This window comes from Leuciscus leuciscus, assembly GCF_965113295.1.
Source record: "Leuciscus leuciscus genome assembly, chromosome: 23".
In the NCBI taxonomy this organism is placed as follows: Eukaryota; Metazoa; Chordata; class Actinopteri; order Cypriniformes; family Leuciscidae; genus Leuciscus; species Leuciscus leuciscus.
Genome location: NC_138747.1, coordinates 12,953,338 through 12,965,719, shown reverse-complemented (window position 1 = coordinate 12,965,719; position 12,382 = coordinate 12,953,338).

The window sequence follows — 12,382 nt, the reverse complement described above, 5'->3', positions numbered from 1 at the left end:
CACTATGTGGAGCTAAGAGTGTTTTTCAGTGTTTCACAGAAAAACAAATAGGCCTGCTGGTGGTTGCTGCTGTGTCTGGTTTGTCCTCTACACTAGAAAGGCTATAAACATGCCTTGTTCTTCAACCCTTTCCTTCTGTCTCTCTGAAAAACATGACCAATATTGATCCTGGCTGATGGACGTACAGCTGTCTGTCAGGTGACATCTGTTCCAGACTCTGTGTTCAATCTCACTGAGTGCTCCATATGCAATCAGTCATTCTCCAGTCCACTATAGCTGCTTTTGTGTGTGTGTGTGTGTTTATTGTGTTTGCATGACATTCATCATACACAATGTCACTTTAGATATATCCACTACAGATATGGGTCAATGATGTCACAGACATCTTTTTTGTCCAGATCTAAAGATACATTAAAAATGCAATTCAAACAGACATGACTTGAACAAACGTCTTCTATATATTTGATTGTTTGTGAGAGATATTGGTCAAATCCACTTTTTTGGCCCAAGTATTATCTTTAAAATATATATATATATATATATATATATATATATATATAATTTCAAAAATTTTGTATATTAAAATTTAACTTTGCCCATCAGTGTGAATTTCAGTGTGGTAGTATAAAAAAAAAAAAAAAATTATATATATATATATGTTTACCCTTCTGAAAAGGCAAGGTAGTTCAGGTAACTACAAGAAAATGCATATTCATTTTATATTTATTGATATTGATGATTAAAAAAATTATACATATTAGTGTTTTTTAAATATATTTTTCAAAAAATAAAGAAAACCAACACAAACACAAAGATTGTATTTCTAAGTCTTGTGTTTTGTGACTTGTCTGTTTTTTTCATATTTCAGCTTTCTTCTTCTCACCAGTAAACAATTAAATCATAATTGTTCCACCTTCATGTACATAAACAAAGGAGAATAAATAAATAAATTAGGAAGCTGCCAGAGATTCCAGTGATACTATGGTATGATAAATGCATATTTCTACTTTTCAACATTAATCAGGGACATGTGACGTTCGTCACCCACTGATCATTTATCAAGGAGGAAAAACAAAAAGCAGCCGTGAGTAATCTTATTACCATTCATTTGTCAAACGGCCCTGGTCCGAGCGTCAGAGGCACTCTGTGCTTAAAAGCTACAGCTTCCATCACTCATCAAGCTCTCAATAATTAATGTCACTTACGGCATCTACACCAATCCAATACAACGCTAATGCCATGCATGGTGGAAAGGTGCAATGGAAAGATGTTTTCCGTCCTTCTGTCTGTCCATCCAAACATCCCTTCTTAAATCCACGTATGTGGGAAGTGGGAGGAGGCGGGAGGGTTTCCCTGAGGCCAAAGGAAAGCAGACTGAACAGCCCCAGCTGGCACAATGGGTGGATGCCACTGGAAGTCAATTAGCTCACATGTCACAGAGACAAACCTCCCTCCCCCTTTCCTTCACTCGTCCCATTCTTGACAGTGTGGTGCCGGGTGCCTTCACCACTGAGCATGAAGAAATGAAGAGTAACTAATCACCCCACGCAAGGGAAGGGGGTCGAAAATAAATACATATGCTATTAATAATTCATTTAGGTCCTCAAAGTCAGAGATATTAATCTTTCAAATACGCATTTCATTACTTCTGCTGTCATCTGGTGTTTTCTAAGTCAGCAGATAATTGGGTTTTCTGATGTGAGCCGCCGTCATTTATTTCTACCTGTTTCACTTTTTAAAACACATTAATTTTTTTCAATTATTATCTGTATAAATTATTTTTATAGACTGGAACTAGACGTTACAATGGGGTCTGAAATATAAAAATTCTGCTTTATCATGCAGAAAGTATCTGAAGTAAAACATGATGGCAAGTGTGTGAGGTCCTGTTGCCGGATGAATAATTTGGGTCACCTGTTGTGTTGATTATATATATAATGTAAATATAGATATAAGTTTGCTCACCTATAGGCTGCATTTATTTAACCCTCTGGTGCTGCTCGTGTGACAGTCAAAAATGACCTATATTTTTTTTATTTCAATGTAGGCTAATGAATATACTATATTTTAGTTCGATAATGTTTATTTATTTAATATGATGTATTTTTAGGGGATTTTATGGTACTAAAATAATATTGACCAGAAAATATAATTTCCAACTTAAAACGTCACAAATCTTGAATGCTTTGGAGCACAGACTTAAGTTTGGTCTCTTTTTAAAGAAGACAGTTTAAAAAAAGTGACAAAAGTGAAACTAAAAAAAGTTTAGGCCTATTACAGTTTTTCTCGATTGTTTACACACATTTTCTGAAAGCATGCCTCATATTCTCAGAACTCTACACACAAATCCAAAAAAACACACACAATGGGCAAATCCACTCAATTCTCCTGCAAAATGAAACTTTACATTCAAAACAATGTTATTTCTTCTCAAAATGGTATTTTGTTTTCAAAATACACACACAAACCATCATATGAATAGACATTTATAAGAACCAGTTGAACACTGATGTGATCAATGTAAAACACTATGATGAATGGAAAACACTTCTTCTCCATTCATCATAATGACTTAGGCCTTTTTTTGTTCAGTGTTACACTTACTACAGACAGTAGGCCTACATACATAAGTGTGTTGTAAAATATTTGAGAATATTGGTTTTATACTCAGAACACACAAATACATGGTAACAAATATATTTTATTTTTCCCACAAAAACAATGTACACAGTGTACATCCCAACCAACACAAAGTTGTACATACAGTGGTCTACATACAAAACAACAGAAGAATTTACTGTATACAGTTACAGTAGCCTAAAAAAAAAAAAAAAAAATCCAATGTTGGCATCCATTGCACCATTGAAGAGCTCACCTGTTGCCCTTTTATGCTAAAGCTCTGATTGCTAATTGTAAAACTGTGTGACGGGTGTTTGCCCATGTGATGAGTCAGTGTGCATATTTGAATGGCAGTGTGTTCCTTGTGAAAACAAGAGATTTTCTGCATGAAAATTGTGCCAAAAGCAGAGAATTGTGTGTAGTGTTTTGAAAAAAGTGTGTTTTAGAAGTACAATTTGAGTGTAAAGCAGGAATTGTGCTTGTAGTTTAGCAGAATTGGTTCAGGGGGTTGGTGAATGAGTTACATGTTGTGGTCATTGTGTCTCAAGTATCAGAAAATGTGTGTAAACAGTCGAGAAAAACTGTATTATGAAAAATGCACAAAAAATAAAAAAATTTAATTGTATATGAAATATAGAGACCTATTTTCCTAAATACATTTGACTCTAAAACTGTAAGAAAATCAAAACCACAAATCTAAACAAGTTGTGCTCTATATTTGAGGTTGATATTTCAAAAATGGAGCTTTCAGTAAGATATTGTTTGGCTGCAGCACCACTATGAAATTGGTCTCCTATTTATTTCCAACACTGTAAAAAAATTCTAACCTCTCCAAGTCAAAATATTCTAGTGACTGGTCACATCTTCATTTTTTAATTGGCCCAAGTGCAATTCTTGTTGCAATAGTCAGTTAACATTGGCTCAATGAGAAATAATACGTCAGACTAATTGAGAAATTTAGATGTTATCAGTCACTAGAAATTTTTGACTTGGGGATGTCATTTTTTGTGTGTGTGTGTGTGTGTGTGTGTGTGTGTGTGTGTGTGTGTGTGTGTGTGTGTGTGTGTGTGTGTGTGTGTGTGTGTGTGTGTGTGTGTGTGTGTGTGTGTGTGTGTGTGTGTGTGTGTGTGTGTGTGTGTGCGCGTGTGTGTGTGTGTGTGTGTGTGTGTTCACATAGCAAGTGCCAAATCCTTTAGTTTTGTACCATTCCGTTGAAACTTTTCGGTAAAAAATGACTGAACAGCACCAGAGGGTTAACAGTAAACAAGAGTAATGTTATGAAATATTATTACAATTTAAACTTTATTAACTGTTTTCTATTTTAATGTATTTTAAAATGCAATTTATTCCAGTGATGACAAAGCTGAATTTTGGTGCTCAAGAAATTTCTTATTATCATCAATGTTGAAAAAAGTGGGAACTGTTATTCAATTTTTGATTAATAGAAAGTTCAAAAGAACAGCATTTATGTGAAGTGTAACATTATAAATGTCTTTACACTTTTGATCAATTTAATTCATCCTCTCTGAATATGTTTTTATTTCTTCCAAAAAAAAATAAAAAAAAATAGATCAATCTTACTGACCCCAAACATTTGAACAGTAATGTATCAAATTACAGTAATACATTTAAAATTGAGCTAGTTCTCCAGCTTTACTCTTTCTAACATAAAGCTGTCAAGACAAGTGAACTGAAGTAGTGTGCGTGGAAAGCGAAGTGCATTCTGCAGTTCTGTCAATCTTGCTAATCGTCAAGCACAGGGGTTCTTTTATCTGTGCATCTGAGCCACGTCTCTCCTCCGGATACGCAGTTCATAGAGCTTGCGCATCACTTTCATCTGCAGAGCTTCTCGCATGGCACCATGCTGAAAGGAACTTCATCTCAGTCCACAATTAAAAGTCTTCTCTATAGTGGTTGAGATCAGGAAAAGAGCGGCTGGCCCGGTTAAGGTCGATGTTCATTTGGAAAATGGTCGATGCGCTTAGGTTTGGGCCGAGAACGACGTCAGATGAACACAAAGCAGCTGTCTTATAACAAAGAGGTGTCACCTCCAGGTTTCTGAGGACCTCCAAAAATGTCAGCCTCCCCAGGAAGATCAGCCAGCATACAAGAGATGATAGCCATCTCTCCACCCCCCCTCCTCTGACGGATCAATGGTCCTGCTCTCTCTCTATCTAGATAACAGGGTTTAATGGGTCGTGTCCCATGGGATTCCTCCACTGCGATAAGAGCCGAGGGGTGTGGTCTGTTTAGGGTCAGGGCGGCTCATCTGTTGTGGGTCCACTCCTCCTGTGGCCATCACTGAACTGTCCTTCTTTTCATGTCAGAATTTGATTACATTTTCAATACGCACAGATCAGGACTGAAGAATTAATCAGACTCGTATTACATATGCAACCATCTGCACATGCTGCTTCAAATGACAATGATTAATTCTGTTTGCATGGCTAATTTTGTAATCTATGATCTAGAGCTCAGAATGAACACATTTCTCTACAAAAGATTTTGATTATAGCCCATTGTGTTTCCTAGAACTAAAGGAAACGAAGAAAGTCAAGTGTGTCTTGGGTTAGGTTATTGGAGTTTCAAAGCAGAGTTGCTTTATCCAAGGTAAATTATTTGAAAATAGTCATGAATTTGTTTTGTTTTTAAAATATGTATAGGCTATTATTTTATTATTGTTATTTATAATCATTTCTATAATGATATTTAGTGCATTTATAATCATCTCTTATTTACTGCAATAATCCACTCTAATGTGACATGGCTGTTGATTCAATTTTAAATGTCAACTAACCCATTAATTTGCAACTATGGTAATTAACTTGTATTAGAGTATAAGTTAGGTTAGGGTTAGTAGAATAAGTTGTACTTTAAGCAGTCTACTAATGATCTAATGACTATAGTATTTGACAAGTTACTTAGTTAGTAGAATGTTTAACTAAAGTTGACTCGAAATAAAGTGTTAACCAAAAATATTATTTAAAAAAATCACAGCTATGTCATAGGCTAATATAAGTGAATGAGCAAGTTTATTTTTAAATCTTATGGTTTTTTTACTTATAATAATTACATTTATTAAATTATTAAGATTTAAAAAAGAAAAATGTTGTTGAATTCCCCTCTTAATTCCGTCTTGCACTCCATCTAACAGCTAACAGCAGTCTGCTAAAAAGTCTTAGGTAAATATAAACCAGTGCTGACGTACTCTGAAGAAGAGCCCAAAGACTCTTTTATTTTTGTCCCACAGGCAGCCAGCTGTTTTCACGCAGGTGTGTGTGTGCTGACTCCGCGTCACATCACGTGCTGTACCCTGGCAGCGCCCCGGCGAGCCTTCACATGATGCCCCGCAGGCAGATGGCATTACGACTGCCAAAGCGCGCATCTTCAATTCCCAGTCCAGGGATTTGCAGGCAGCCTGGCCTGACACTTTCTAAAGATAAAGATGCTGAAACTGCTCTGAGCTTTATGTTTTTCGTTTCGCCGTTGTTCCCGGGTGGCAGGAATAAACAGCTCTTCGTTGGCACGCTTGCCCCTCCGATGTGTGCCGTGAGATGTTGTGTTCAAGAAGTAGAGCGCTGGGCACAATTCAAGAGCAAGATGTATAAAAGCCAACTTGTGATCACTGGTGGATTCTTGTCAGACATATATTTATGTATTATTCTGAAGCTAAATATCTCAACAACAGCAGAGTATGGCAAGCCGTTTTATAGCTTAAATTGTACCCAGCGTTACTCGTCGTAATTGCATTTTTACTAGTAAGAATTCAATTAGAGAGCTCTACAATTCAATTCTTACTAGTAGCAATTACATTTAGAGAGCTCTCTAATTCTGTTGTTACTAGTAAGAATGCAATTGCAGAGCTCTTTAATTCAATTACAGAGCTCTGCAATTATACATATCTTTAATTCGTTTTTTAATTCGAAGTAAAAATTCAATTAGAGAGCTCTGTAATTGCATTCTTACTAGTAAGAATTTAATTAGAGAGCTCTCTAATTGTAATTGTTACTAGTAAAAATGTAATTGTAGAGCTCTCTTATTGGAATTCTTACTAGTAACAATTCAATTGTAGAGCTCCGTAATTAAAAATGAATGGAAGTCAATGGAGACATATGACTAGTAAAAATTCATTTGTAGAGCTCTCTAATTGGAATTGTTACTAGTAAGAATTGAATTAGAGAACTCTGTAAATGTAAGTCTTACTAGTTATAATTGAATTAGAGAGCTCTCTAATTGTAATTGTTACTAGTAAAAATGTAATTGTAGAGCTCTCTTATTGGAATTCTTACTAGTAACAATTCAATTGTAGAGCTCCGTAATTAAAAATGAATGGAAGTCAATGGAGACATATGACTAGTAAAAATTCATTTGTAGAGCTCTCTAATTGTAATTGTTACTAGTAAGAATTGAATTAGAGAACTCTGTAAATGTAAGTCTTACTAGTTATAATTGAATTAGAGAGCTCTCTAATTGTAATTTTTACTAGTAATTGAATTAGAGAGCTCTCTATTTGTAATTGCTACCAGTAAGAATTGAATTGTAGAGCTCTCTAATTGAATTCTTACTAGTAAAAATGCAATTACGACGAGTAACGCTGGGTACAATTTAAGCTAAAACGGCTTGCCATAGTAGAGTTAAACTGTGAGAAGAGAATTCCGTAAACAGCTGCGCCACTTTCGCGTGCGGTAGATATTTCCACGCAAAAAGCCTGCGTCTTATATAACGATTTTATATAAACCTTCTGGCCTACTATTTACGTAAACTAAAAAGGTTAGTAATCAATGATATATGCTTCTGTTCAAGCTATCAGTCCGAGTTATTTAAACTTAATTTTAAACTTATCGTAGCCTATATTTAATTGTCAAAATCAATGTGAATTGTGAACAACTGAATTAGTCAGTGAATCACATTGCATTTGACTCAGTCGAGTCGATCTTCACACACTCTCAAATTTACTTTAACTAAATTGTTTCACTAAATAAAAAAAGAAATATGTTGTAGGCCTATAGGCAACATATAGCCAATGACTATAAATTAATAGTCACATTATATTGTATTGCGTTTTTTATTTGATTACGTCATTTATGGTGCTTCATGGTTCATTCCCTTATAAAAGTAGGCCTAAAGACCTTATTCACAGCAGCGCCATCTTTGATTTTTAATGGGAATGAAAGCGAGGCTGTGAGGGACAGCATGGATCTCTTCAAGGGGCTGTACTGTTATTTAATGTGTTTTTGGATTGTTCTGCTCATGAAACACTGGAAAAAGTTGACAAAAAACTCCAGACAATTTAAGCTGTGGAAAATTGTAAGTAATCTAGGAGCTTTATACAGCGGATACCATTGGAAACACAGCAAGTCTATCCCTCACAGCCTCACCTCAAAAAAAAAAGGAATGAATTTTCAAAAATTATTAAATGTATATATAGCCTACTGTATATATATATTCAGCCTTTCTCCTATGAATATGACTAATGAACCATATTTTTTTTGGTGTATGTGTCTAGCTGCTCTGGGAACGTGTTTACAGGCTGTTGCAGGCTGACAGGCATGCAGAGCCCAGCAGGACCTCTGATCAAGTCTGTCTGTGCTCAAGTCACACACACAAACACACACACACACACACACACACACACACACACACACACACACACACACACACACACACACACACACACACACACACACACACACACACACACACACACACACACACACACACACATGTATATGTATACTGCTGAGAGCCATGGAGCCCATTTAAGAGAAATGACAGACAGTCCCAAGAGGACGGGGTCCAGGTGCCATCCTTCAGGTACGAGTGGCAGTGCTGCTTCAGGCTGCTGCCACTGATTCTGTGTCTCCAGGGTAGGAAGAGTTTTCCAGAAAGGGCCAGCTTTGCAGTGTCTGGGTGATATAAAAGTACTTCCTATCTAAATGCTAATTGTCCCTTTGCCTGGAGATGAGGAAAGGGGAACAGAATGAAAAGGGCTCCATCAGTTGGACAGAATAAAAGAGGATGGAACACTTTCTTATATTTTTTTCTTCTGTTTATTGCTTTTTCAAAAGTTGATTCTTCTATGCGGGATTATGTGCAAGTTGCAGGTGCATGCAGGTCTATGCGTATGTCCTGAATTACTGTACATGCTTATGGGGAAAGATGACCATATGACCACAAAATCTCATCTCTGCACTTTTTATGAATGGATACGCTATTTTCAATTTTGTCATTTGAGCTGAATTTTAACATTTATGAGATTGAGTCATTCAAAACAGTTTTGAGGTTAATTTATCTAATTTTGTGTCACTGGAAAATGTGGGATCTAATCAAAGTCTTTTGTGTCTGTGATTAATTGGGTTATTATTTCATATTTCCATTAATGTACATTTCAGACATATTTGCTTTAATTAAAACTTATAGGTTAGTATCATTCAATTTGATTTCACAGTGTTTCTATTATGACTTATCTCTTTAATTAAAAATATGGGCAATTAAATATATAATAAGTCTGTATAATAATTTTACCTTTCAGATAAATCTGTTTTAATGGGATTCTACTTTGTCTGTCATCGGTTATTTTATTATTCAACTGATTTGTCTAAATAACTTTTTTAATTGAATAGTGATTTAGTATTTTATATTATACAAAAATATATATTATATAAAAGAATACAGTTTATCCAGGTAGGGAGACAACTTACCCCAGTAGGGGCCATACCCCTCTTTATATTTTGTATTATAACAACTAAATTCTCAAATGTTTTTATTTATTTCCTATAATAACACATTAGCTGATGCATCATCATCATGCACATTCAAAATGTATATCTAAATATGTTAAAACAGTAACTTTTTCTGAAGGAGGGCATCTTCCACCATGTTACCCAACTAATGTGATGTGATCTTTTTCTTGTTTCAATATCTATTGATTCATTTGAAGTGACGTGAGAAGGCAGATCTTGACATTTCTACTCTGTGAGTTTAATAATGTTTTTTCATGGCTATAAATTTGAGCCATTCTGGCAAGAAACACACATTCAGGCTTTAAGACATTTGAACTCTGTAACTCAAAAGATGAACATTTTTGTGTAATGTAAGGAGGTTTTTCAATAAAAAGGATATTCCAGAATTCATTGTTGACTTGATTGTTTGCACATTGCTGAGAGAATTAACAGGGATTAGAGAAACACCTGGGATATTTCTTTGAATTGCAAATTTGCATTGCAGCACGCACAAAGAGGCGTAGGTGTAGCCAAACAAACTGTCTTTATTTAGCATTCGAGTAACACTCAGGAGAAACGCAGGGGACATTAGGTGTGTTCAACTTGAAGCGGCGCTGCACAGATCAATCAGTGTATGAAATCGAAGGCTATGTTCAGACTGTCAGTCCAAATTAGATTTTTGTGCATATTCAATTGAAATCCAATGAAATTTAGCTATAGTAGCCTATGAATGGCAAAAAATCACAGTTTTTTTTTTTTTTTTTTTTTTTTTGCCTCAAGCTACATTCATATGTGGTTTCAAATCCTATTCAAATTGCATTTCTGGAAATCTGATTCAGTCTGACCATATTTAACGTGGTTTACAGCAAACAAGCTAAAAGTCGCTGCAGAAATAAGGTTGTGATGTTGTTGCAAAGTACCAGACGAACAGAAAATATAACGGAGACATGTTTTGAAACCGGTTTTGTGCCGAATTTTGACCCCCGCCAAATTATTACCCCCCTTGTATTGGTAGGTTTAGGATTAGTTGTGGGGGAGGAGTTAGGATTAGGGGTGGGGTTAGGATTAGGCAATCAGGTACTGACTTCAAGGAGGGGGGTAATAATTTGGCAGGGGGTCGAAATTCGGCACAACACCGGCGGAGACGACAGCACAGAATAAAGCTGCTCATACCAGCCTCTTACGGTTCTGACGCTGCCTCATAGCAGTCCAGCACAGCGGCAACACATTGTCATTTAAGACACTGTCATTGTCAATTTCTTTTCTATGTTGCTGTTGTTGTTGTTTTTGGTGTATAGCTACCAACACAACGTCATTGCCATAGAAACCAATGCAGATATTCCAGAAAACGAAAGAGCGGCATGGACACACAAAACGGTTCTGAAGAGTTGCGATACACTATATGTGGACAGTCAATAACTTTAGATTCAGACTCCAATCGGATACACAAATAATCGGATTTGGACTGAGAGTGTGAACTAGCCAAAGTACAGCGAGAGTGATTAGAGAGTAGATGGCTCTGTGTGCTTGAGAACTGCTTTGTTGTCAGACACTGATCAGTCTGCACAGCGCCTCTTCAAGTCGGACACACCTATCACAAAACCACCATTCATAAATGAGAACCGACCAAAGAACTGAACTGAAACGGGATTATTCTTGGCAAACATAACGATCCACAGGTGATAATAATAGGAAACCAAGGATATACAAACGAGGACATAATAAGTAGGCTAACAGGAAGATGAAACTAGACACTCCAGGGAAACGGGAATTAAAGGAAATGAAACAAAATATCAAAATAAGAGTCCTTAACACAGGCCTACACCTGACAAGGAGTTTACACTTGGGTAAATTATTTAAAATTGAGAAAATCATTCAAAATTCATACCCATATTCACTTAATTATGATACTGATATAAAATAAAATTTGAAATTACATTTGTGGACATGCCAGTGTACTGTACATTAGAAAATGACTATCTAATCTCATATTAGCGCTACACAATCAGAACTGTGCATTTGATCAGTCCAGAAGAGAGATTGGGTGACCTCTGCATGGGCACGAGGGTTGATATTCAGTGGCAGTTGAAGGCAAGCAGTGGGGCCTTGGGCAGAATGCTCAAGTTACCTAGAGCTTTTAGACATCATTAGAAATCACAACTATTGATCCTTCTGAGAGCAACAGATGGAGCTCATCTTGCCTACAGAGGGTTCGGAGCCAGCCGATACAGTAAGCCTGGAATGACCAGACAGAAACACTATAATATTCAGTTCATGTAGTCGACATGCTTCGTAAGTCTTTTTTTGATTCATTTATTTATTTATTGCACATGGATACGAGTCGACTATCTGCATGGATGAAGCATCATGCCAAAGAAAACATTTTCAGTGCAATTGAAGGCATATTTGTCACCCACAATTCATTTAATGTGCCTTGCACCAAAAGCCCAGCTAATAGGGAACATTCTCAGAACATTCTGGCAAGGTTCCCTCAAAGTTATGAACAAATAATAAAATGTTAATTCAAAGTTATCTGGTCTCAAAACGTCAGCACAAAAGACCCAGAGAACATTCAGAAATAAAGTTTTCATAAATTAATAAGCATTAGCAAAACATTCTTAGAACATTTTTGTTAGCTGGGAATGTCCCAAAAAATATTTAAAATATGAAATTAATTTTATAGTTGCATTTGGCCATTCATGTGATTTTAATGAAAAATTATCATTTTTGTGATTCAATAAATACCTAACCATTTTATTGTAACCATATTGGTTAAAAGTACTTTTCCTACTATTAAAGTGATCCAAAAATGTGCATCTTTAAGACAAGATATAGTATTTTTATAGTCTCTATAGTTTTACTCAAGTTTTCAGTTTGGCAAAGGGCCATTCAGATCTCCGCCTTTTCTGTTCTTCAGCAACACGCAAACAGTGACAGGTTTTCTTCTGACATCAATAGCTATTCATTACATGGCCTGAACAAAGAGAATCAGAATACGTATCACATCAGGCAGGCGAACGCACACACGGGCTCAGGGCCTG